Here is a 23245-nt window from a genome sequence, read left to right on the forward strand (position 1 = left end):
CGTGTGAAATTATTAAAATTTTATTTTTCATTTCGAACCTCAGGGGTTTTCACACGGCCAAGCACACGCTCGTGTCCCTGGCCTGTGTCCCTCACACGGCTTAGACACGCCGTGTTGTCGCTGGTGTCTAAAAAAACCTGGACATTCTATTTATGATGTAATCACTCATATAGGGGCACATAGCCAAGACACACGCCCGTGTGTTAGGCCGTGTCCTCCACACGATCGAGACACACGGCTGTGTCCCTACCCGTGCGTTCACTACCATGCATACTGACTATAAAATTTTAGGTGCAGGGGACACATGGCCAGACAACACGTCCATGGGGCTAACCGTGTGTCACACATGGCTTAGACACATGCTCGTGTGTCTACCTGTGTGGACCATTTTGGTGGCTATTTACCAAGCCTTTGGTCACCCACACTCATCATACACACTTATACCTCCAATGATGTTTGACATGGTAACTTGTACACTCATGTCTCTTGTTAACCTATGTTAACATTACCCTTTTTATGTTGAGGTTACCATTTCAAAAATCACATACATTCTTGGCCAATTATCTAATTTATACCATTTATGGCCTAATACAGCTCTATGTGATTTGACCACATTCCACATATTCCTTCATGATATATCATATTAACCATCACAAGAAACATTCAAGCATGAACTTGTATAATTAGTAGGTTTACAACCTACATCAATGTAAGCCATATCTCATGGCCATTTACAAAATGAATAAACATATCATTCAAGCCCCTTACATTGGCTAGCCAAATGACACATATAACCAAAATGACCAAAATACCTATACATGCCATTATAACAAAATAAAAGTTTCTATATACAAAGTAAGACAAGTTGATAGTGTAGACAAGGCTCCTATCATCTTCCAATCTTCACGAGTCCACGAGCTCTGTAAAATAAGCGAAAGGAAAAGGGGGTAAGTATTAACATGCTTAATAAGTTCGGTAACGGGAAGGTAAACTTATCGATTATTTAACATCCATTCATATTAGGTATTCATACCCAACAACTATAATATAATCCCCTATCACAATCACTCAAACATCAAGTTAGTCCCATGTCAATAAATTATGACATCAACATTTGATGAGCTCATCCATTTCAAGAATTTCCATTTCCATTTCTCATGTTAGTCCCATTGAATTTTCTCAGAATCTCGATGGATATCCATTTACACTCAAATCATGCCAGTGATCATTTCAAGTACTCACTCTTGCGAACCTCGTATCTTACGGCGGGATTACTAGTCCAGGCTAAATCCACCGTAATGTAACTCATAGAGTAGATGTCAGATTACCAGTCCAGGCTAAATTCTTTACAAGGACATGTACTCTAATGAGCTCGAATCTAAATTACTAGTCCAGGCTAAATTCAGACCCTAATCGGATTACCCGTCCGGACTAAATCCATAATTGCATACATATTCTTCGGGAGGCTAGATCACATAAGGAACACCCATCCGGGCTAGATCATTTTTACTATTAATTCATTTTTTAGATAATCCATCGGATTTCCTTTTTATTCAATTGGGACATTTTCTCATAACATCAAATTATTCATGAATTATCATACATTAAATATTTCTATTATAAGTCATACATGAACATAAAGTTTAGTATATTTTGAAATAGTTTACATTCGAGTTACCTGAACTTACTTGGAAGATGTTTTCATAATCTAATTTCAGTTACTCCGAAACCTATTATTTTCCACGGTCGACCTCCGGAATTGGTCTCTCGGGGTTTATATAAGCAAAATTGAATCATTAATATGTCACATTATTCATATTGAGCCTAATTTACACCTCGGGCAAAATGACCATTTTGCCCCTAACATTTCACAATTTTACAACTTAGTCCTTAGGCTCGTAAAATGAAATACATGTAATTCCTTAGTTACCCAAGCCTAGCTGAATGTATCCTAAGCTCATAACAGCCCAAATTTTCCTCTATTTCGCATTTCTACCACACATTTTTACACCTTTTGCAAAAAGGTCCTTTTAGGGGTTTTTCATGAAAATCACTTAGGAAAAGATGTTTAACATACATCAAACTTTCATATTCCTCCATTAAACATCAAAATACAAACCTGTCACACATGGGTCATTTTTCATTCATGAACCCTAGCTCAAAATATGGGTAGAAATGGAGAGAACATGTTACAAGGATCTAAAAAATACAAAGAACATTAAAAACGGGGTAGAGAGCACTTACTATTGAGCTTGAAAATGTTGAAAACCCTAGCTATGGAGAGCTTGAGAATTTCGGCAGCCACAAGGAAGAAGATGGCTTATTTTAGCTCTCTTTTTCCCTTTTTATTTCATTTATTACCAAATGACCAAAATGCCCCTCTTTACTAAACTTTCAAATTTTTCCGTGCATGCCTATTTTTGTCCAAAATCTTAGAAATTGGGAAAATTCCTATTTAATACCTCCTAATTTATATTCCAAATCTATTTCATACAAATTGCTTCTAAAACCTAAGTTTTACAATTTATTCAATTTGGTCCCTAATTTCCAATTGGACATCTCATACTTAGAATTTCTTCATAAAACTTTAACACATGTTTATTCTCATATCCTAGGCCTCATAATAATCATAAAATAAATATTTTAACGTCAGATTTGTGGTCCTAAAACCACTATTCTGACTAGACCCTAATTTGGGATGTTACATTTCTTCCCCCTTAGGGACTTTCATCCTCAAAAGTCTTACCAGTAAACAGGTTCGGATATTGAATTTTCATAGCTTCTTCAGGTTCCCATGTGGTTCTTCCACTCCGTGTCTATACCATAGAACTTTCACCAAGGCTATATTCTTATTCCTTAATTGTTTGACTTCTCGAGCCAAAATCTTAACAGGTTCTTCACCATAAGTCATATCCGGTCTAATATCAACTTCCGTCGGTGAAATCACAAGAGAGGGGTCTGATCTATATTTTCATAACATGGAAACGTGAAATACATCATAAATCTTTTCCAATTCGGATGGGAAAGCTAATCGATAGGCTAATGGTCCAACTCTTCCGGTAATTTCATAAGGCCCAATAAACTGCGGGCTCAATTTGCCTTTCCGACCAAATCTCAAAACCTTTTTCCATGAAGACACTTTCAAGAATACTTTATCTCCAACTTGAAACTCAATTTCTTTCCTTTTCAAATCAGCATATGACTTTTGCCTATCCGATGCCGCTTTTAAACAGTCGCATATCACTTTAACTTTTTCTTTTGTTTCCTTGATTAAATCAACTCTGTGAATCTGGTGTTCCTTGAGTTCCTTCCAATACAATGGAGTCAGGAACTTCCGGCCATACAATGCCTCATAAGGTGCCATTTTCAAACTCATCTGAAAACTATTGTTGTAGGCGAATTCCACCAATGGTAAGTATTTTTCCCAACTACCTTGAAATTCAAGGGCGCAGCACCATAACATATCCTCAAGAGTCTGAATCGTCCACTCAGACTGACCATCAGTTTATGGGTGGAATGCCATACTAAAACTCAACTTCATTCCCAAAGAATCTTGTAGTTTCTTCCAAAATCTCGAAGCAAATCTCGGGTCCCTATCTAAATGATCGACAACGGTACCCCGTGTAGTCTCACAATCTCAAATATGTACAAGTCAGCCAATCTATCAAGATAATAATCCATCCGTACAGGAATAAAGTGAGTCGACTTCGTTATCTTGTCAACTATAACCAAAACAACATCTTTCTTTTTCGGGGTTAATGGTAATCCCGTTACGAAATCCATGGTAATCCTATCCCATTTCCATTCAGGAACCATCACAGGCTGTAATAAACCCGAAGGTACTTCGTGTTCTGCCTTAACCTGTTGGCATATCAGACATTTTGATACGAATTCAGAGATATCTCTTTTCATACCATTCCACCAGTACATTTTCTTCAAGTCATTGTACATCTTGGTACTTCCCGGATGAATAGATAAACGGCTATCATGTGCCTCTTGTAAAATTTTCTGAATAAGTTCATTATTTTTGGGTACATAGACCCGATCTCAAAACATCAAGCAACAATTAGAATCAATCTAGAAATTTGATTCAACACCCAATTCATATTGTGCTCTTTTGACTTGTAAGTCACTATCATTGATTTGAGCTGCGCAAATCTCTTGGAAAAATGTCGATCTGGCTCTTAACTCCGCGAAAATCAAACCATCATCAGACAACAACAATCATGTGTTCATAGACCTCAATGCAAACAATGACTTCCTACTCAAGGCATCGGCGACTACGTTCGCCTTTCTAGGGTGATAATCAATTATCAACGCATAATTCTTAATCAATTCTATCCATCTCCGCTGTCTCAGATTCAATTCCTTTTGAGTCATTAAGTACTTCAAACTCTTATGAACAGTGAATACACGGCAAGTCTCACCATACAAATGGTGTTTCCAAATCTTCAAGGAAAAAACAATGGCAACTAGCTCCAAGTCGTGAGTCGGATAATTTTTCTCGTGTGATTTCAGTTTCCTCGAACCATAGGCTGTCACCTTGCCCTCTTGCATAAGTACACAACCTAGTCAATTTAAAGACGCATCACTGTGGACTGCAAATTCTTTTCCTGGTTCAGGTTGCACTAAAACTGGAGTTTTAGTCAATAATGTCTTCAACTTATCAAAACTCTGCTGACATTTCTCCAACCATTCAAACTTAACATCTTTTTGTAGAAACCTCGTCAAGGGAGTTGCAATCATAGAAAATCCCTTTACAAAGTGTCGGTAATAACCGGCTAAGCCCAAAAAGCTTCTAACCTTTGTTACGTTCTTTGGCGGCTTTTACTCGATAATAGCAAAAATTTTATTCGGATCAACTCGGATGCCATCACCCGACACAATATGACCGAGGTATCCAACCTCTCGAAGCCAAAACTTGCTTTTGCTAAACTTAGCATATAGTTTCTTATTCCGTATAGTCTGTAAAACAATCCTCAAGTGTTCGGCATGGTCGGACTCATTTTGGGAATAGATCAAAATATCGTCTATGAATACCATAACAAACTTGTCCAAGAACGGTCGGAATACATGATTCATTAAATCCATAAACGCAGCTGGGGCATTTGTTAGACCGAAAGGCATGACAAGAAACTCGTAGTGACCATATCTCGTCCTGAAAGCAGTCTTAGGTACGTCTGCCTCTTTGACTCACAACTAGTAGTAGCCGGATCTCAGATCTATTTTTGAAAATATGGTGGCTCCCCTCAACTGATTGAACAGGTCATCAATCCTTGGTAAAGGATACTTATTCTTAAGATTCACCTTGTTGAGTTACCGGTAGTCTATACACAACCTCATCAATCTATCCTTCTTTTTCACGAATAATACAGGAGCACCCCAAGGTGAAGAGCTCGGTCTTGCGAAACCTTTGTCAGTCAATTCTCGCAACTGTGAGTTTAACTCTTTCAACTCAATTAGGGCCATTTTGTACAGAGCAATGGAGATAGGCATAGTTCCCGATACTAGCTCAATACCAAATTCCACCTCTGTAATAGAAGGTAATCCAGGTAGCTCTTCTGGGAACACGTCGGGATATTCACAGACTATCGGTACTGACTCAATCTTCAACTCAAATTCTTTAGTATTCAATATAAAGGCAAGGTAAGCTTTGCTCCCTTTTCTCATGTACCTTTGAGCCATCATTGAAGTAATCACAGCTGGCGGTGCATTCAACTCATTCGAATCAACCCGAAGAATTTCACCATCTGAGCATTTTAATTCTATGTACTTACTATCGCAATTTACAATCACACCATGGACGATCAACCAATCCATGCCAAGTATTACATCAAATTCTTCAAATGGAAAAAGCATACGATTTGCCAGAAAACAATGACCTTGAATTATCAAAGGACAATTCTTACAAACCTTATCTACTAGTACCGACTTGCCTAGAGGGTTTGATACTTTAATTACAAATTCTGTTGATTCCACCAACATGTTCATGCTAGACACCAATTTCATGCATATGTATGAATGGGTGGATCTCGGATCAATCAAGGCAATAACATGAGTATTATGGAGAGAAAATGTACCCGTAATGACATCGGTAGTTAAAGCTTCCTCTCTAGCGTGTATCGCGTAAGTTCTCGTTGGGGCTCGAGCCTTTAATTTTTTTGTAACACCCTGAATTTGGGCCTAGAAGTTTTGGGCCTTGAGCATGGGAGCGGTTGAAGGCAGCTTATAATATTCTGTTATGCGTGAAAATTTTGTAGTTGAAGGCTTGTTTTAGTGGTTAAGTGTGCTGAGAAGTGTTGGAGAAGTCCTGGGTTCAAACCTAGACTCTAGTAAAAATTTTGGTTTAAGGTGAATCAAACCTTGGGTGTAGTAGGTAGGCCTTCAGAATATTGTTGGAGAAATTGTGACACAAAAATCCTCGCGGCTTAGTGGCAAGTAGCGTGTGGAGCATTTAAGGGGAGGCATGGGTTCGAATCCCATGGCAAGCAAAGAGCATTTATTTTGCTAACAAGGGGCGGCAAGAGTTGGTGTTGAATTTAAACTCTAATGATGGAGGGTCCCACATCGGGAAGCTAACATAAGAGTGGTTGCGAAGCTGGCTTTAAATAGAGAGAACCATGAGGAGAGTAAAGGTACCCTTCTTGGCTGATCCCTTTCGCTTTGTGGCGTGCTCGGTTGGGTTGGACGCCGGCTAAGAGTGCTCGGAGTGTGGATTAACTCCAGTCTCCAATCAGGTGTGTATTTCTCACTACTCTAGCTGTAGGATGGCTACTTCGGGCCGCGATGGGCCGAAAGAGGCCATATGGGCCCAACGGGCCTACGGGCCCAATTGGATAAGTTGTTGATTGTGTAGTAAATATTGGACTAGGCTAGGTGAATCTCATATCTGTTGCTAGATTTGGGCTAAAAGGGTCACACGAGCGTGTGAGCCCATTTGGGCCGAGAAAGGGCTTTAGGCCCATTCATATTGTTATCCCTGTTTAGAATACTTTAGTTTACAAAATTACTGAAATACCCTTGTAGGGTAGAAATACCGAAATACCCCTGTAGGGTAGAAATACCGAAATACCCCTGTAGGGTAGAATTACTAAAATACCCTTGTAGGGTAGAAATACCGAAATACCCTTATAGGGTAGAAATATTGAAATACCCCTGTAGGGTAGAAATACTGAAATACCCCTGTAGGGTAGAATTACTAAAAATACCCCTGTAGGGTAGAATTACTAAAATACCCCTGTAGGGTAGAATTACCGAAATACCCTTGTAGGGGTAGAAATACCAAAACACCCCTGTAGGCTAGAATTACTGAAATACCCCTGTAGGGTAGAATTACTGAGATACCCTTGTGGGGAAAAATTACCATTTTACCCCTAGGGTGTTAAATGACTGTTTTGCCCTTGTGGGCAAGTGACTGACTTGGACTGTATGGTTGACGGATTTGATTGTGAATATATGTTGGTGATGTGAATGACTTGACTGTGATTGTTTGATTCAAATATGGACATGATATTTTGATTCTGTATGTTGTATGCGATGACATGTATATCTATTGCATGGGATATGGGTTATATTGATGGAGGAAACGTTCTGGCAGCCTCGCTGCAATCTGGTGGCCTCGCCACATATATCTATTCTGGTGACTTCGTCACAATATTTGGCAGCCTCGCTGCAATCTGGTGGCCTCGCCACATATATCTGTTATATTGACTTCGTCACAATATTTGGCAACTTCACTGCAATCTGGTGGCTTCGCCACATATATATATATATATATATCTGTTCTAGTGACCTAGCCACAATATCTGTATCTGGTGACTTCGTCACAATATCTGGCAGCCTCGCTGCAATTTCTGTGGTGTGTAGCGGTTGGGTGGGTCGAGTAGTCTCCCCATATGATGTAAGGTTGGTACGGGGGTGTATACAGCTGGATTGGGTTGGGATTGCATTCACATTCTGATTTTGATTCTGTTACCTGATACTGATTCTAATTCTGATTCTGTCACCTGATTCTGATTCTGATTCTAGTTCTGATAATATTTCTTATTCTGTAATGGGTTAAAGCCCATCTGGTACTGTTTGTTATAGTGGGCTAAGGCCCAATTGATACTGAAACTGTAAGTAAGGCTGGGGCCAGACTTTTAATTCTTTTATATGACTGACTGTTGCTTTTTATAGTAGGGGATTTCACACTGAGTTTTCGTAAACTCACCCCGTTTATTAACCTTTCAGGTAATTTCCAGCCTTAGACGGATCGGAGCTGTGAGGGGCTCGGAGGAAGCCACACACTGTTTATTTTATAGTTTTGATTATTACTTTTAAATGTTTTATGTGGGTTGTAATAAAGCCGCTGTAATTTTATGGATTTCAAATTTGAAATTTTACTTATTGTTCTTATAATTGCTAGTATTAGAACACGGTTTTCCAATGCAACTACTGTTGTTCAAAACATTACGTATCCGCAATTGTTTTTAAATTAAGCTTCCGCAACTACCAAGATTTTTACAAAGTTGTTAAGAATGTTATTCAGCTGAGGTTTTCTCACAAGGTTTAAAAAGGGTATAAGTTTTTAATTATTAAGAAGGGTTTTTAAAGGAAACATGGTTTTTGAAAAACACTTTAATATGACACGCCAGATTCGAGCCAAACTTCCAGGCCGGGTTTGGGGTGTTACATTTGTAGTAGAATCCTTTGCAACATTTCGACTGCCGCTAGCACTTCCAGGGTGTCATGATGGTCTACCTCGGGAACTAGGAGCATTAGACTTTGGATCTAAGTCCACTTTTTTATCGGTTCATTCCAGGAAATCTCTAAGAAAGTGGTCAAGAGAACTACATCTGTGGCACGCTCCGCTCTTCAGTCGACACTCTCCGAAATGAAATTTGTTGCAACTTTTACATGATGGCTTTTGATCATCCACATTTCCCACACTAGTTGCCATAGGGGAGGAAGACTTTGGGTTGTGACGTTTAAAACTTCTTGTTCTACCCAAATATCCCACAGATGCAGTGGAACGTTCTTGTTGACCCCTCGATTTCTTCGTGGGGAACTAGTGTGCTCTGTCGCTAGATCTCTTACTCGAAGCTCTAGCTTCTCTCTTTGCTTGCTTTCTTTTATTATTTAGTTCTTCGGCCTTCTTGGCCCGATCGGCTAATGTAGCCAATTCCCTTATCTCAAAGATCCCAATTAACAGCTTGATATCCTCATTCAGACCTTCCTTGAAGCGCTTACACAATTCTACCTCTGTCTGGACCCATTCCTTTGCATACTGACTTAGTCTTACGAATTCCCTTTCGTACTCTGACACAGTTCTGTTTCCTTGTTTGAGTTCCGGTAACTCCTTTCGCTTATGGTTTAAAAACCTTTGACTAATATATTTCTTCCTAAATTCTACTTGGAAGAATTCCAATGTGATATTCTCTCTCGGTGCTACCAAGGATATAGTCTTCTACCACTAGTATGCTGTGTCCTTCAATAGCGACACTGCGCAGTTCAAACTTTCCTCAGGAGTACACGACAGTTCGTTGAGAACTCGTATGGTGTTCTCAAGTCAAAATTCAACACGCTCCGGGTAATCATCAATTGAGGCCCTAAACTCTTCAGCTCCATATTTCTTAAGTTTATCCACTAGGGCCTTACCAATTCTCGCAGGTGCCATACCCGGTGGCACTTCTCCTTCAGGTCGAGTAGGGAGTGGAGGAGGTCGTGGTATATTGCGGCAATTTCTCATGTAATCACCAAACCATTCATCCATCATTCCGAAAACGGCAGCTTTCGCCTCTTCCCGGCCTTCAGACTGTCGAAACCCTTTTTTATTTTGAAAACAATGGGGATCGACATTTGAAAACAAAAATGTGGAGTCACCACCAATCTCTTGATTTAGGTGTGATTGGATGATCTATTAAAACGCTTTATTCAATGAAAAATAAATTCGATTTAGGTAAAAATAAAAAGAAACGGGTTCGGGAGTCGGTTACGCATGAGGAAGGGTTAGCACCCTCATTACGCCCAAAAAACTGGTACCAAATTGATTTACTGCTGTCTTTATATCAAAAGTTTTAAAGGAAAAGATTTTCCGAAGTATGATTTTTTTTCTTAAAAATGTTTGAATTGCTCAAATTAGTGGTAAAAAATCTCTCGTTTCAAAGACATGCGGTTTCATACCCAGTACGATTGGATACGATCCCTTACAACTTTAAGATGCGATCGATTTTTGACTTTTGAAAAACTCGTGCATTAAAATTATAAAAGGTTATCTAAATATTTGGTTTACCGGAAAAGTCATACCCAGTACGATTGAGCACGATTTTCCGAATTCCCCAAATATTAGATATTACCTTATTTCAGATTTTTTGAATATCAGAAAATTGAAAATTTGCTCAAAAACACGTTTATTTGCATAGAAACTTGGGATACATGTTTATTGAAATTGTTATTACAAAATACAAAGTTCAAATCAAATTATATATGAAATATTTAAAACACAAATCCATTCAAAAATTGATAATTCTCATGATACCTTAAATAATGTATTAAGAATGACAATACATGATATAAAATAATGTACAAAATAAATTTATGAAACATGTATATACAAGTAAAAATTGGGTATATTTATTTGTAAAAAAATTAATAATGTATGAAAGAAATGAAGTAAATATATAAGTTATATGAGTAAGAAAATATATATAAAAAAATAAATAAAACATAAGGATAATATGAGACTGTATATAATAAATTATATAGTTTAAAATAGGATTCTTAAAAAAAATATTATACACATAAATAATTTTAAAAGAGGATATATACATAGAAAAATATTTACATAAAGTTATATGAAAATAATAAGATGTACCATAGTAAAAATAATTTAATATGTGCCATATACATGTGAAAAAATATTAGAAATAATTATATGTCAAAATATCATTTAATTAAAATATGAATTATAAAATTAACCATAACTTATATACGTAATAATTTTAAAAACACCATTATATGAGTTTATTTAAAAAATATATATGTATAAGAATATCTTGGCTTTAATAATGAATACAAATTAAATATAAGTTCTAAATATATGTTTAATAATAACTTAAATAATACACAAAATATGTGGGATTTTTTTTTTGAATAAGAAAGATATGTGAATAAATCTAAAAGAAATTATATGTATAAAAATACTAATGTTTAAAAATGTATTTAAATTATATATACCAACAATTTTTGTATATGTATAGTTAAAATTTAATTAATGTATACAACATGCGATTTCATTTTGAAAAAACATATACATATATAACATTAATATGTGAAAAAAAGAGTTAAACGTATATAATAATTTAATGTTAATAATGTTCATGGAATAAAACCAATTATTATGAGGTATATACGTGTATAATAACGCATAAAACACTACATAAAATAATATGCAACATGGGGAACTTCAATTATTCAAATTACAACAAATAAGTAACCAACAATACAAATAATACAATTAATATTAACATTACAAATAATATAAACAATAAAAAACAAAAACGAAAATAAAATAATGATGAATATACATACATTAATAAAAGGACCGAAAATATATGAGTGAATAAACCCAAATTTATAACATAAATCTAATAAAATACTTAATTGAAATCAAAGTAAAAATAAAAAGATAATTTACAAAATAAGTAAACTACTAATGGAGACTCATATATAACACACATGAATTCACAAGGATCAAGATTGAAATAATCCCTGATCCTGAAACATTGTGTTGAGATGCGGACTAAAACATAAAAGTACTTCAAATTTTGGGAATAATCTAAAAGAAAATAAAGCAAATCAAATGCAAATAGGAGCAGATTACAACGCGGTGCAAGGAGGAAGGATCAAACATGAAATTATCCATTTAAATAAAAAGGCACAAATCCAACTTCTAAATCAGGTTTTCACGCAAACCTTTACCTTTCTCAAACGGTGCCATTTTGTTTGTTTCATAAAAAACAAAAGGAAAAAAAAACCTAAAATACTAACAAAAGAGAGAAGACAGAAGCACTCTAATTCACTCCTTTCCCTTTGGCCGATTCCCATAGCCCCCTTATTTGCATGTTCTTGCTTCGTTTTGATCAGTGACTCAAGATGCACAAAAGAGCCATGGAGGGTTAAACCTCGAAGACTATTTGCTTCGAATTCAAAATCCCGTCCCTGCTTCGATTGCGACAAAGAAGACGGTTATTGAATACTAAGGTAAATCCCTTCTTTTTATTTTAAAATTTCATGTAAATCCCCTTCTTTCTTTTGTTTTAAAATTTCATGTAATCCTAAAGAAGAAAAACGCGAAAAAAAGAAAAAAAAGGAAAATAATAAGACTGGAAATCACCTTTTCGATTTTTATTTCTCTTTCAATATGCGTCTGTATTTCTGTGGAAAAAAAATAATCCCCCATTTACAGTATACAATTGGCTTTATATAGCCAAAATCAAGATTTACAAATTTCCCCTTCTTCCCCCTTCATTTGTTTGCTATTATTCTGTTATATTATCTACCATTTGCTGTTGTGATTTCCATTTGTTGCAGGTATGGAGCAAGTTGGTTGATGGCGCACGTGGGACTGGCCGAAGGTAGCAGCGGTGCTGGAAGCTGCTGGAAACCTGTTCGGCGCAAGGGAACCTTAGGGTTTCTGCTGAAAATTTGGTTTAGTTTTGGGCTATGGGGTGCTGGGCTATTTAGGTTAATTGGATAAATAAATGTAAATGGACTTGACTTTTAAATTATTTTGGTTTTATTATTTTTCTATTTTAGTTTTGGTATAGGCCCGGGCGAAATGGGCCTATTACAGCTGCCCCTCTTTGCTCATTGTCGTGCAACGAGAATAGAGCAAAGACTTCAAATAGGGCCAATTTTGCCCGATTTTTCTGAATCTGGACTGTAACTTTAGGGAAATAGGCTTGATGACTTAGATCTGCTCCATTGCCAATACATAGAGATAAGAGTCACCATTCTCGATCTGCTCCACAACTGCTTAGGGAGATAAGATCTTCAAACTTTAGTCTGCTTCCTTGTTACCTTAGGAAGATAAGACTACAAGCAAACTTGCTCTCTTGCTAGCTCAGAGAGATAAAGCTAATGTCTTAAATCTGCTCCATTACCGATATATGGAGATAAGATTTATTATCTGCGAAGATCTGCTCCGCTGCAATCTCAGGGAGATAAAATCTTCAATTCTCAGTCTGCTTCCTTGCTACCTCAAGAAGATAAGACTCATTCTTCAACCTACTCTCTTGCTACCTCAGAGAAATGAGGCTAGTAATAAAATCTGCTCCATTGCCAATACATGGAGATAAGATTCATCATCTATGAAGATCTGCTCCGCTGCAACTTCAGGGAGATAAAATCTTCAATTCTTAGTCTACTTCCTTGCTACCTCAGAAGGATAAGACTCATTCTTCAACCTGCTCTCTTGCTACGTTAGAGAGATAAGGCTTGGTGGTAAAATCTGCTCCATTGTAGATACATGGAGATAAGATTCACTATCTTCAATCTGCTCCACTGCAATTTCAGGGAAATAAATCTTGGGCTTAAACCTGTTCTATTGTCGATACATAGAGATAAGATTCGCCTCTTTCGATCTACTCCGTTTCCGCTCAGGGAAATAATATCTTCAATCTTTAGTCTGCTTCCTTGCTACCTCAGGAAGATAAGACTACAATCGCCAACCTGCTCTCTTGCTACCTCAGAGAGATAAGGTTAATAGCTAAAATCTGCTCCATTGCCGATACATGGAGATAAGATTCTCCATCCTTAATATGCTCCGCTACTGCTTAAGGAGATAAGATCTTCAATCTTCAGTCTGCTTTCTTGCTACCTCAGGAAGATAAGACTTGTTATGATTTGCTTTACTGCAACTGACACTTCAACCTGCTCCACTGTAACCTCAGGGAGATAAGGTTTGTAATCTTCGATCCATTCCGCTGTAACTTCAGGGATATAAGATCTGACTTCACCGATATTACTACACCATCCTCTTGGACATGTCCTGTAGTCTCGGTTTCATGTATCATGCTTATGCCAAATAATTAGAATGTTATGATCAAAATGAATCAAATGCTCCTAACTAGATGTGATGCTTATGTCAAATAATTAGAATGCTATGATAAAAATGAATCTAATGCATCTAACTAGATGTGATGAATGATATATGAACGCAAAAAATGAAAATGATCTTTTTTTCTTTTTTCTTCTTCTTAGTAAAAAATGCTTAAGGCATCATTGCTCATTGTTCACCAGAGCATTATCACTGATTTATTATGCTGTCATCTTGTTCAGCTGGTATTCTTGACAAAAAACCCAAAGAAACAATCACATTCTGCTTAGTAAGCTTGACCCGCTGTAATTCTAGAGTCCCTTACAATTTAGCTTCTAGGACATTTGAACGTCCCACTGCGACCTTAAGGGAATAATCATTTGATTTCTTCTATCCATCCTGTAACCATTCAGAGGTATAGAATTTGCATTATCTTCAATCAATTTGACCTATTACACCCTTCTCTAGGTATAATAAACAAATATATATGCCTGATATCTGCATGAATACAGAATACCATTTTCTTTTTCTGAGAACAATCCCATTGCTCATTCTTTGCCAGATCATAACACCAATTAATATTTCTGACAGAAAATCCAATGAGATAATCTCAATTTGGGCTTAAATATTTCCAACCCTTAAGCTTAGTGAGTTTTAAACAATAGTCCATTTTCAGGCTCTTGTATTATTTAGAAACTCCCTAAAGCAATATGCGAAACTTCCTTTATGAAAGTATTATTAGTCCAAAAATCGTTATTTCAATCTGAAATTCTTGAAAAAGGTCATAACCATGAACAAGAAAGGAATTAATTGAGAACATAGCTTGAAACAAACAAGCAAATGTAACCAAGAAAGAAATGTATTAGGACGTGACCAGAAAAGAACAAGGTAATTAAAGATAACAAACAAAAAATGGGTAAAAATGGAAAGCTAGGTGCCCCAGATATCGCAGTTTGAGCTTCTCTATACCAACTTCTTGAGGACCATTCTGAGTTCAATCTGTGTTTAGGGGATCCGAAGTACTTTGTAAACGCCCCAAGATGTAACATACTTCTTTCATTATTAACTCAAGCATAGCAAGACTACTGTATGCCCCATTTTGATCCAAATTTGAGCCTCCCTTTTCGGGTTTTCAGCACAAATCCCCTTTGGTCTCAAAGCGCCCTTTGCGGGTTTTCGCCCTGGCCTCTTCTTTTTCTTTCTTTTTTCAATTTCAGAATCTTCTTCTTCTTTTTTTTGATTTTTGATTTTTATTTCTTTTTTTAATTTTTTTAATTCTCTTTTTTTTTGAATTTTTTTAAGGTCTCAAGGCGCCCTTTGCGGGTTTTCACCTTAGCTTCTCCTATTTTAGGTAGAATACTCTGTGACTGTATTTTGAATTCCCAAAACTGGGAAAATCCTTTAGGTCAATATCAATGCTCCTCCAAAACAAGGATTCTTTACATAAGGTCTTTCTTAGTTTGGCATATTTCTTCCTTTGAAGTCCTTTTGTATAGGAAAGATCTTCTTAAATATCAAGCTCCCCTCATGAAATTCTCGAGGATAAACCTTTCTGTCATATTCCTGCATCATCTGACTGTGACGGATACCTTTTAAATTTGACTGATCATATCAGGATTGAACCCATTCTGATTCATCCAACTTTAATTCTGCCAAGACTCGAAGAAAAGGAATCTCGTTTTCAAAAACTATTTCAGTCCTATAAATTAATGTGTTGCCCCGGTGAAGGTTTCAGCCCACGTTCGATAAACATAAAGGGTAAATGATAACTTATTTATGCCAATCCTTACAAGACTCAGTCATTTTTCACTATGACCTTTGTTCTATTATTTGCTTTTCCTTTTTTTTATTTTTGAACTTTTGTTTTTCTTTTTGAATGCCTTTACTGCATTGTGATATAGTGTCTGATCTTTGAACAAACTGCAAACTTTTGACATTGTGTAGTTGTATTTGAAAGTGATCCTTTCTCACATTACTTGTCAGCAACCCTTTTTTTTTTGAAATTTGATGACTATTGATCTTGTAATATTGACATATGAAGCGACCTTCACCCCCTTCATGAAGTAATCAATGACTGCCAAGATGAATTGATGAGAATGGCCTGATAACATCCTTGCCCCATATAAAGAAAATCTGTGAAGAAATGAATGTGGCTTTAACCAATGCAATCCCCTTCCATGGTGGATCAACAATACCCAAACCTCATGATTAGCGTGGCTACTATAAAACCTTTAACATGTGTCCTTCTAACACTGTATAAACATTTTGTATCATCCACAGATCTTAATATCTCAAATATATCTCGACAAGATCATGTGAAAACATCTTTGAATTTCTTGAAGTAACTCAAAGACAATTCATTTTGTCCTTGCGGTGACTCAGGTTTCAATCTTTGCCCCTTGTTCACAATGTCCATTGACCCTTCGTAAAGTAGGATCTGTTTTTTCATCTTGTTCTACTGTCTTTAACAAATCAGGAAATAAGTCACAATCTCTGTCATCTTCAAAGTCCTGAGATCCGCTTAAACACCTATCTCACCCCAAAAGGGAGTCAGTTACAGTGCTGCTCATGTCATTGATATTTAGGGACCTATAGTAGGTACAAAGGCAAATTCCAAGGATAGTTATTTGTATGGTATGATCGTGAATGAAGAATGAAAGCATATTTTTAAAAAAAATAGTCCAAAGAACAAAAGAATATATAAAGAATGAAAGAATATTTATTCAAAAAGAATGCATTTTATAGAAATAAAAATTTTTGGACACAAGCCTATTTCACAAAAATATTCTTATTGCCCCTAGGCTAAAAGCAACAAGCGCGTTTTGAACATTACTTTAGATTAGCTCTAAAAATACAAGGATCTCTTCCACAGTCCTATTGCTTAAAATATCCCCAAGTACATAAGGGTTTGGAAACTTTTATTCCCTGGACCTCTCTTTGAATATGTCATTCAAATTTTCTTTGATAACTAGTGATTATAACCCTTGGCTGGCCTATGTTAACCAATTTGGAAGGCATGCTCACGACGTTCACTTCATTTTCCTTGTTTCCCGGGGTTGACCTTTTGGCACTTTCTCCCATATCTATTTTCCCATTTCTTATCGCATCTTCAATCATCTCACCGGACATTACTATATCTGAAAAGCTTAGAGTAGCGCTTCCTAACATATAATCAATGAACGGGGCTTTCAGAGTATTGATGAAAAGCATCATGGTCTCCTTTTCCAGAAGAGGCGGTTGGACTTGTGTTGCTGCCTCTCCCCATCTTTGGGCATATTGCCTGAAGTTCTCATTTCGCTTCTTTTTCATACTTTGCAGGATAATTCTGTCGGGTGTCATGTCTGTTACATGACTATACTGCCTCATGAAGGTTTGTGCTAAATCTTTCCATGATTTGATTTTAGCACGACTCAATTGATTATACCATTTAGCTGCTGACCCGATTAGACTATCTTGGAAGCAATGGATTAACAATTGATCGTTATTAACATACCCTGTCATCTTTCGACAGAACATTGTGATGTGAGCTTCAGGACAACTGGTCCCATTGTATTTTTCAAACTCTGGAATCTTAAATTTTGGCGGGAGTACCAGATCGGGGACCAAACTTAGATCCTTAGCGTCAATCCCACAGTAGAAGTCAACATTCTCCATTGCTTTCAATTTTTCCTCTAACCACCTATACCGATCCTCAAGTTATTTTGGCAATTCCCTCTCTATTTTTTTCCATTTTATCTAGATCAAGAACTTCAGGATTAGTTAGATTGCCCCCCAGATTAGAGCCTGAACCTGTCGGATAATCAAAGGTACCGGCCTGATATTGCTGATTTTTGACAATAGGTACACCTTGCGGATACGTTTGAGCACCTACTAGGGTAAAACCCGGAGGGTCCTTATTGTCTTTCCCAATATTTATCACTGAACTTTTTCTTTCTTCAAGACCCTTTTTCAGCAATTGAGACAACTGGTTCAACATATTCCTTTGAGACTCTAGCACCAGATCTCTCATATCTTGCCTAATTTTTGCCAGTTGCTCTTGTATCTGTATTTGTAACTGGTCTTGCATCTCTCTTTGAAGTTGTTCAAGTCTTTCCAATCTTTCGTCCATATCTTTTATCTTAGCACGGGTACCGTAACGACGCTTGGTTGGTATGTTTTTATTGGTCCCCAGATTAACTGAAATTATTTCAACTAATTAGGGACCCCTTTTATGACAATTTAATGCAAATTATGAGATGATGCAATGCTATGCAAATACATGAGATGAATGCAAAAGAAAGAGAGGTGTTGATTTTGAATTTAATTCCATTAGAACAACTTTTCTAGAAAACAAATAACTTTTCATAAAACGGACTACATATACGGCCTTGCTTTCATATTCCAAGCGAGGACACCGATCCCTTTTCTTCGTGAAATCCAAATCTCTCAAGCCTCTAATAAATGCCTCCACTAGCTCTTCTTTGCTTGATTCAGGCCACGACTCATTATCCTAACGACGTTGATTAGCTCCATTAAGAAAATCGAGATGTGACTGCTTTCAAACAATCTTTATCGGCTTGAATCTTCAGGTAAAGACTTGTTTTTCTCCACAAACTGTCAGCCTTCTTCCGTCAATTCAGACAACCGTATTATAATCTACTTTATCAGGAAATTCATTTTCTTATCACACACTGTTCTATTTAGTAATCAAATATGAATCAACACCTCCTTTCTATGATGATGTAATGCAATACAATGCAATTATAAACAAAATAAAAACAAAACACGTTAGTACAAGTGAGATAAATATCAAATAAAGTACCTATTCAGGTAATCACTACATTTGGGCAAGGTTCTACTTAAGATGGGTTCTTAAGGTTCACTATATATAGCTCGGTTCTAGAGAAAGGGTACCTGAACTAGCAAATTCCTCAATTCTCACCCATTATAGGCTCATATGGATCGAGTTCGGTTCAGGGGAATACATTTCCCTATGACCATGTGGAGATGAAAATCTCACGAAATCATAGGTACGGATGTATCCCGGAAGCAATCCACTAGCCCATGTGGAGGTGAAAACCTCACGAAAGCATAGTTTCTTACTCACACTTAACGGGTATAACCATAGCGGTCATGCAATGCAATGTAATATTATTCTACAAGACCCACAATCATACCAACAAATGCAATCAAAAGAATCATAATTTCCAAAACCAATTTACAAAAGGACAGCAATTAATCAATTTTATGGCCCGACTCTCTTGTTCAATCCCCAGTGGAGTCGCCAAGCTGTCGAAACCTTTTTTTATTTTGAAAACAATGGGGATCGACATTTGAAAACAAAAATGTGGAGTCGCCACCAATCTCGTGATTTAGGTGTGATTGGATGACCTATTAAAACGCTTTATTCAATGAAAAATAAATTCGATTTAGGTAAAAATAAAAAGAAACGGGTTCGGGAGTCGGTTACGCATGAGGAAGGGTTAGCACCCTCATTACGCCCAAAAAACTGGTACCAAATTGATTTACTGCTGTCTTTATATCAAAAGTTTTAAAGGAAAAGATTTTCCGAAGTATGATTTTTTTTCTTAAAAATGTTTGAATTGCTCAAATTAGTGGTAAAAAATCTCTCGTTTCAAAGACATGCGGTTTCATACCCAGTACGATTGGATACGATCCCTTACAACTTTAAGATGCGATCGATTTTTGACTTTTGAAAAACTCGTGCATTAAAATTATAAAAGGTTATCTAAATATTTGGTTTACCGGAAAAGTCATACCCAGTACGATTGAGCACGATTTTCCGAATTCCCCAAATATTAGATATTACCTTATTTCAGATTTTTTGAATATTAGAAAATTGAAAATTTGCTCAAAAACACGTTTATTTGCATAGAAACTTGGGATACATGTTTATTGAAATTGTTATTACAAAATACAAAGTTCAAATCAAATTATATATGAAATATTTAAAACACAAATCCATTCAAAAATTGATAATTCTCATGATACCTTAAATAATGTATTAAGAATGACAATACATGATATAAAATAATGTACAAAATAAATTTATGAAACATGTATATACAAGTAAAAATTGGGTATATTTATTTGTAAAAAAAATTAATAATGTATGAAAGAAATGAAGTAAATATATAAGTTATATAAGTAAGAAAATATATATAAAAAATAAATAAAACATAAGGATAATATGAGACTGTATATAATAAATTATATAGTTTAAAATAAGGTTCTTAAAAAAATATTATACACATAAATAATTTTAAAAGAGGATATATACATAGAAAAATATTTACATAAAGTTATATGAAAATAATAAGATGTACCATAGTAAAAATAATTTAATATGTGCCATATACATGTGAAAAAATATTAGAAATAATTATATGTCAAAATATCATTTAATTAAAATATGAATTATAAAATTAACCATAACTTATATACGTAATAATTTTAAAAACACCATTATATGAGTTTATTTAAAAAATATATATGTATAAGAATATTTTGGCTTTAATAATGAATACAAATTAAATATAAGTTCTAAATATATGTTTAATAATAACTTAAATAATTCACAAAATATGTGGGATTTTTTTTTGAATAAGAAAGATATGTGAATAAATCTAAAAGAAATTATATGTATAAAAATACTAATGTTTAAAAATGTATTTAAATTATATATACCAATAATTTTTGTATATGTATAGTTAAAATTTAATTAATGTATACAACATGCGATTTCATTTTGAAAAAACATATACATATATAACATTAATATGTGAAAAAAAAGAGTTAAACGTATATAATAATTTAATGTTAATAATGTTCATGGAATAAAACCAATTATTATGAGGTATATACGTGTATAATAACGCATAAAACACTACATAAAATAATATGCAACATGGGGAACTTCAATTATTCAAATTACAACAAATAAGTAACCAACAATACAAATAATACAATTAATATTAACATTACAAATAATATAAACAATAAAAAACAAAAACAAAAACGAAAATAAAATAATGATGAATATACATACATTAATAAAAGGACCGAAAATATATGAGTGAATAAACCCAAATTTATAACATAAATCTAATAAAATACTTAATTGAAATCAAAGTAAAAATAAAAAGATAATTTACAAAATAAGTAAACTACTAATGGAAACTCATATATAACACACATGAATTCACAGGGATCAAGATTGAAATAATCCCTGATCCTGAAACATTGTGTTGAGATGCGGACTAAAACATAAAAGTACTTCAAATTTTGGGAATAATCTAAAAGAAAATAAAGCAAATCAAATGCAAATGGGAGCAGATTGCAACGCGGTGCAAGGAGGAAGGATCAAACATGCAAATTATCCATTTAAATAAAAAGGCACAAATCCAACTTCTAAATCAGGTTTTCACGCAAACCTTTACCTTTCTCAAACAGTGCCATTTTGTTTGTTTCATAAAAAACAAAAGGAAAAAAAAACCTAAAATACTAACAAAAGAGAGAAGACAGAAGCACTCTAATTCACTCCTCTCTCTTTGGCTGATTCCCATAGCCCCCGTATTCGCATGTTCTTGCTTCGTTTTGATCAGTGACTCAAGATGTACAGAGGAACCATGGAGGGTTAAACCTCGAAGACTATTTGCTTCGATTTCAAAATCCCGTCCCTACTTCGATTGCGACGAAGAAGACGGTTATTGACTACTAAGGTAAATCCCTTCTTTTTATTTTAAAATTTCATGTAAATCCCCTTCTTTCTTTTGTTTTAAAATTTCATGTAATCCTAAAGAAGAAAAACGCGAAAAAAAGAAAAAAAAGGAAAACAATAAGACTGGAAATCACCTTTTCGATTTTTATTTCTCTTTCAATATGCGTCTGTATTTCTGTGGAAAAAAAAATAATCCCCCATTTACAGTATACAATTGGCTTTATATAGCCAAAATCAAGATTTACAAATTTCCCCTTTTTCCCCCTTAATTTGTTTGCTATTATTCTGTTATATTATCTGTCATTTGCTGTTGTGATTTCCATTTGTTGCAGGTATGGAGCCAGCTGGCTGATGGCGCACGTGGGACTGGCCGGAGGCAGCAACGGTGCTGGAAGCTGCTGGAAACCTGTTAGGCGCAAGGGAACCTTAGGGTTTCTGCTGAAAATTTGGTTTAGTTTTGGGCCATGGGGTGCTGGGCTATTTGGGTTAATTGGATTAATAAATGTAAATGGACTTGACTTTTAAATTATTTTGGTTTTATTATTTTTCTATTTTGGTTTTGGTATAGGCCCGGGCGAAATGGGCCTATTACACAGACCTCGGCCTTTTACTACTACTAGAAGTAGCTCATTGTACGAAAGCTGAAGTATGGCTCTCACCTCCTTCAGACTCATGCTGGGCTTGATTGGAAAACATTTACTATATTCAAATACAATTAAAAGGGTTAAGAGATATCACACTATTATAACTTGTATAATGGCATGTATAGCTAGACTCGATACACGCTACGTTAGTCCGAGAATTGACTAAACTGTAGCTCTGATACCATAAATATAACACCCCTTACCCATACCCGGGACCGGGACAAGGTATGAGGCATTACCATACAAAAACGTGAATGTTCTGAGAAAGACGGGTTATAAAATTTCATTCCAAATTTAAAACCAATCAAAAAAAATCATGTTGTCCCTATTATGGACCTACGAGGTCCAAAACGTATGTTAGAAGCAGTCAGGGACTAAACCTAGACATACGCCCGTGTGTCTACCTGTGTGGACCATTTTGGTGGCTATTTACCAAGCCTTTGGTTACCCACACTCACCATACGCACTTATACCTCCAATGATGTTTGACATGGTAACTTGTACACTCATGTCTCTTGTTTACCTATGTTAACATTACGCTTTTTATGTTGGGGTTACCATTTCAAAAATCACATACATTCTTGGCCAATTATCTAATTCATACCATTTATGGCCTAATACAGCTCTATGTGATTTGGCCACATTCCACATATTCCTTCATGATATATCATATTAACCATCACAAGAAACATTTAAGCATGAACTTGTATAATTAGTAGGTTTACAACCTACATCAATGTAAGCAATATCTCATGGCCATTTACAAAATGAATAAACATATCATTCAAGCCCTTATATTGG

General features: G+C 35.5%; 2 long non-coding RNA genes across 2 annotated transcripts; both read left to right on the top strand.

Annotated features, from left to right (window-relative positions):
- Window positions 1-11621: 11621 nt before the first annotated feature.
- LOC121229105 (uncharacterized) lies at window positions 11622-12784 on the top strand. Its single transcript, XR_005926641.1, has 2 exons — window positions 11622-12243; window positions 12574-12784. It is a non-coding gene; the product is annotated as an uncharacterized lncRNA (long non-coding RNA).
- Window positions 12785-21499: 8715 nt separating this feature from the next.
- On the top strand, window positions 21500-22532 carry LOC107957372 (uncharacterized). Its single transcript, XR_001700419.2, has 2 exons — window positions 21500-21801; window positions 22133-22532. It is a non-coding gene; the product is annotated as an uncharacterized lncRNA (long non-coding RNA).
- The last annotated feature ends 713 nt before the right edge of the window (window positions 22533-23245 follow it).

Source organism: Gossypium hirsutum, chromosome A05 (genome assembly GCF_007990345.1).
Source record: "Gossypium hirsutum isolate 1008001.06 chromosome A05, Gossypium_hirsutum_v2.1, whole genome shotgun sequence".
Taxonomy (NCBI): domain Eukaryota; kingdom Viridiplantae; phylum Streptophyta; class Magnoliopsida; order Malvales; family Malvaceae; genus Gossypium; species Gossypium hirsutum.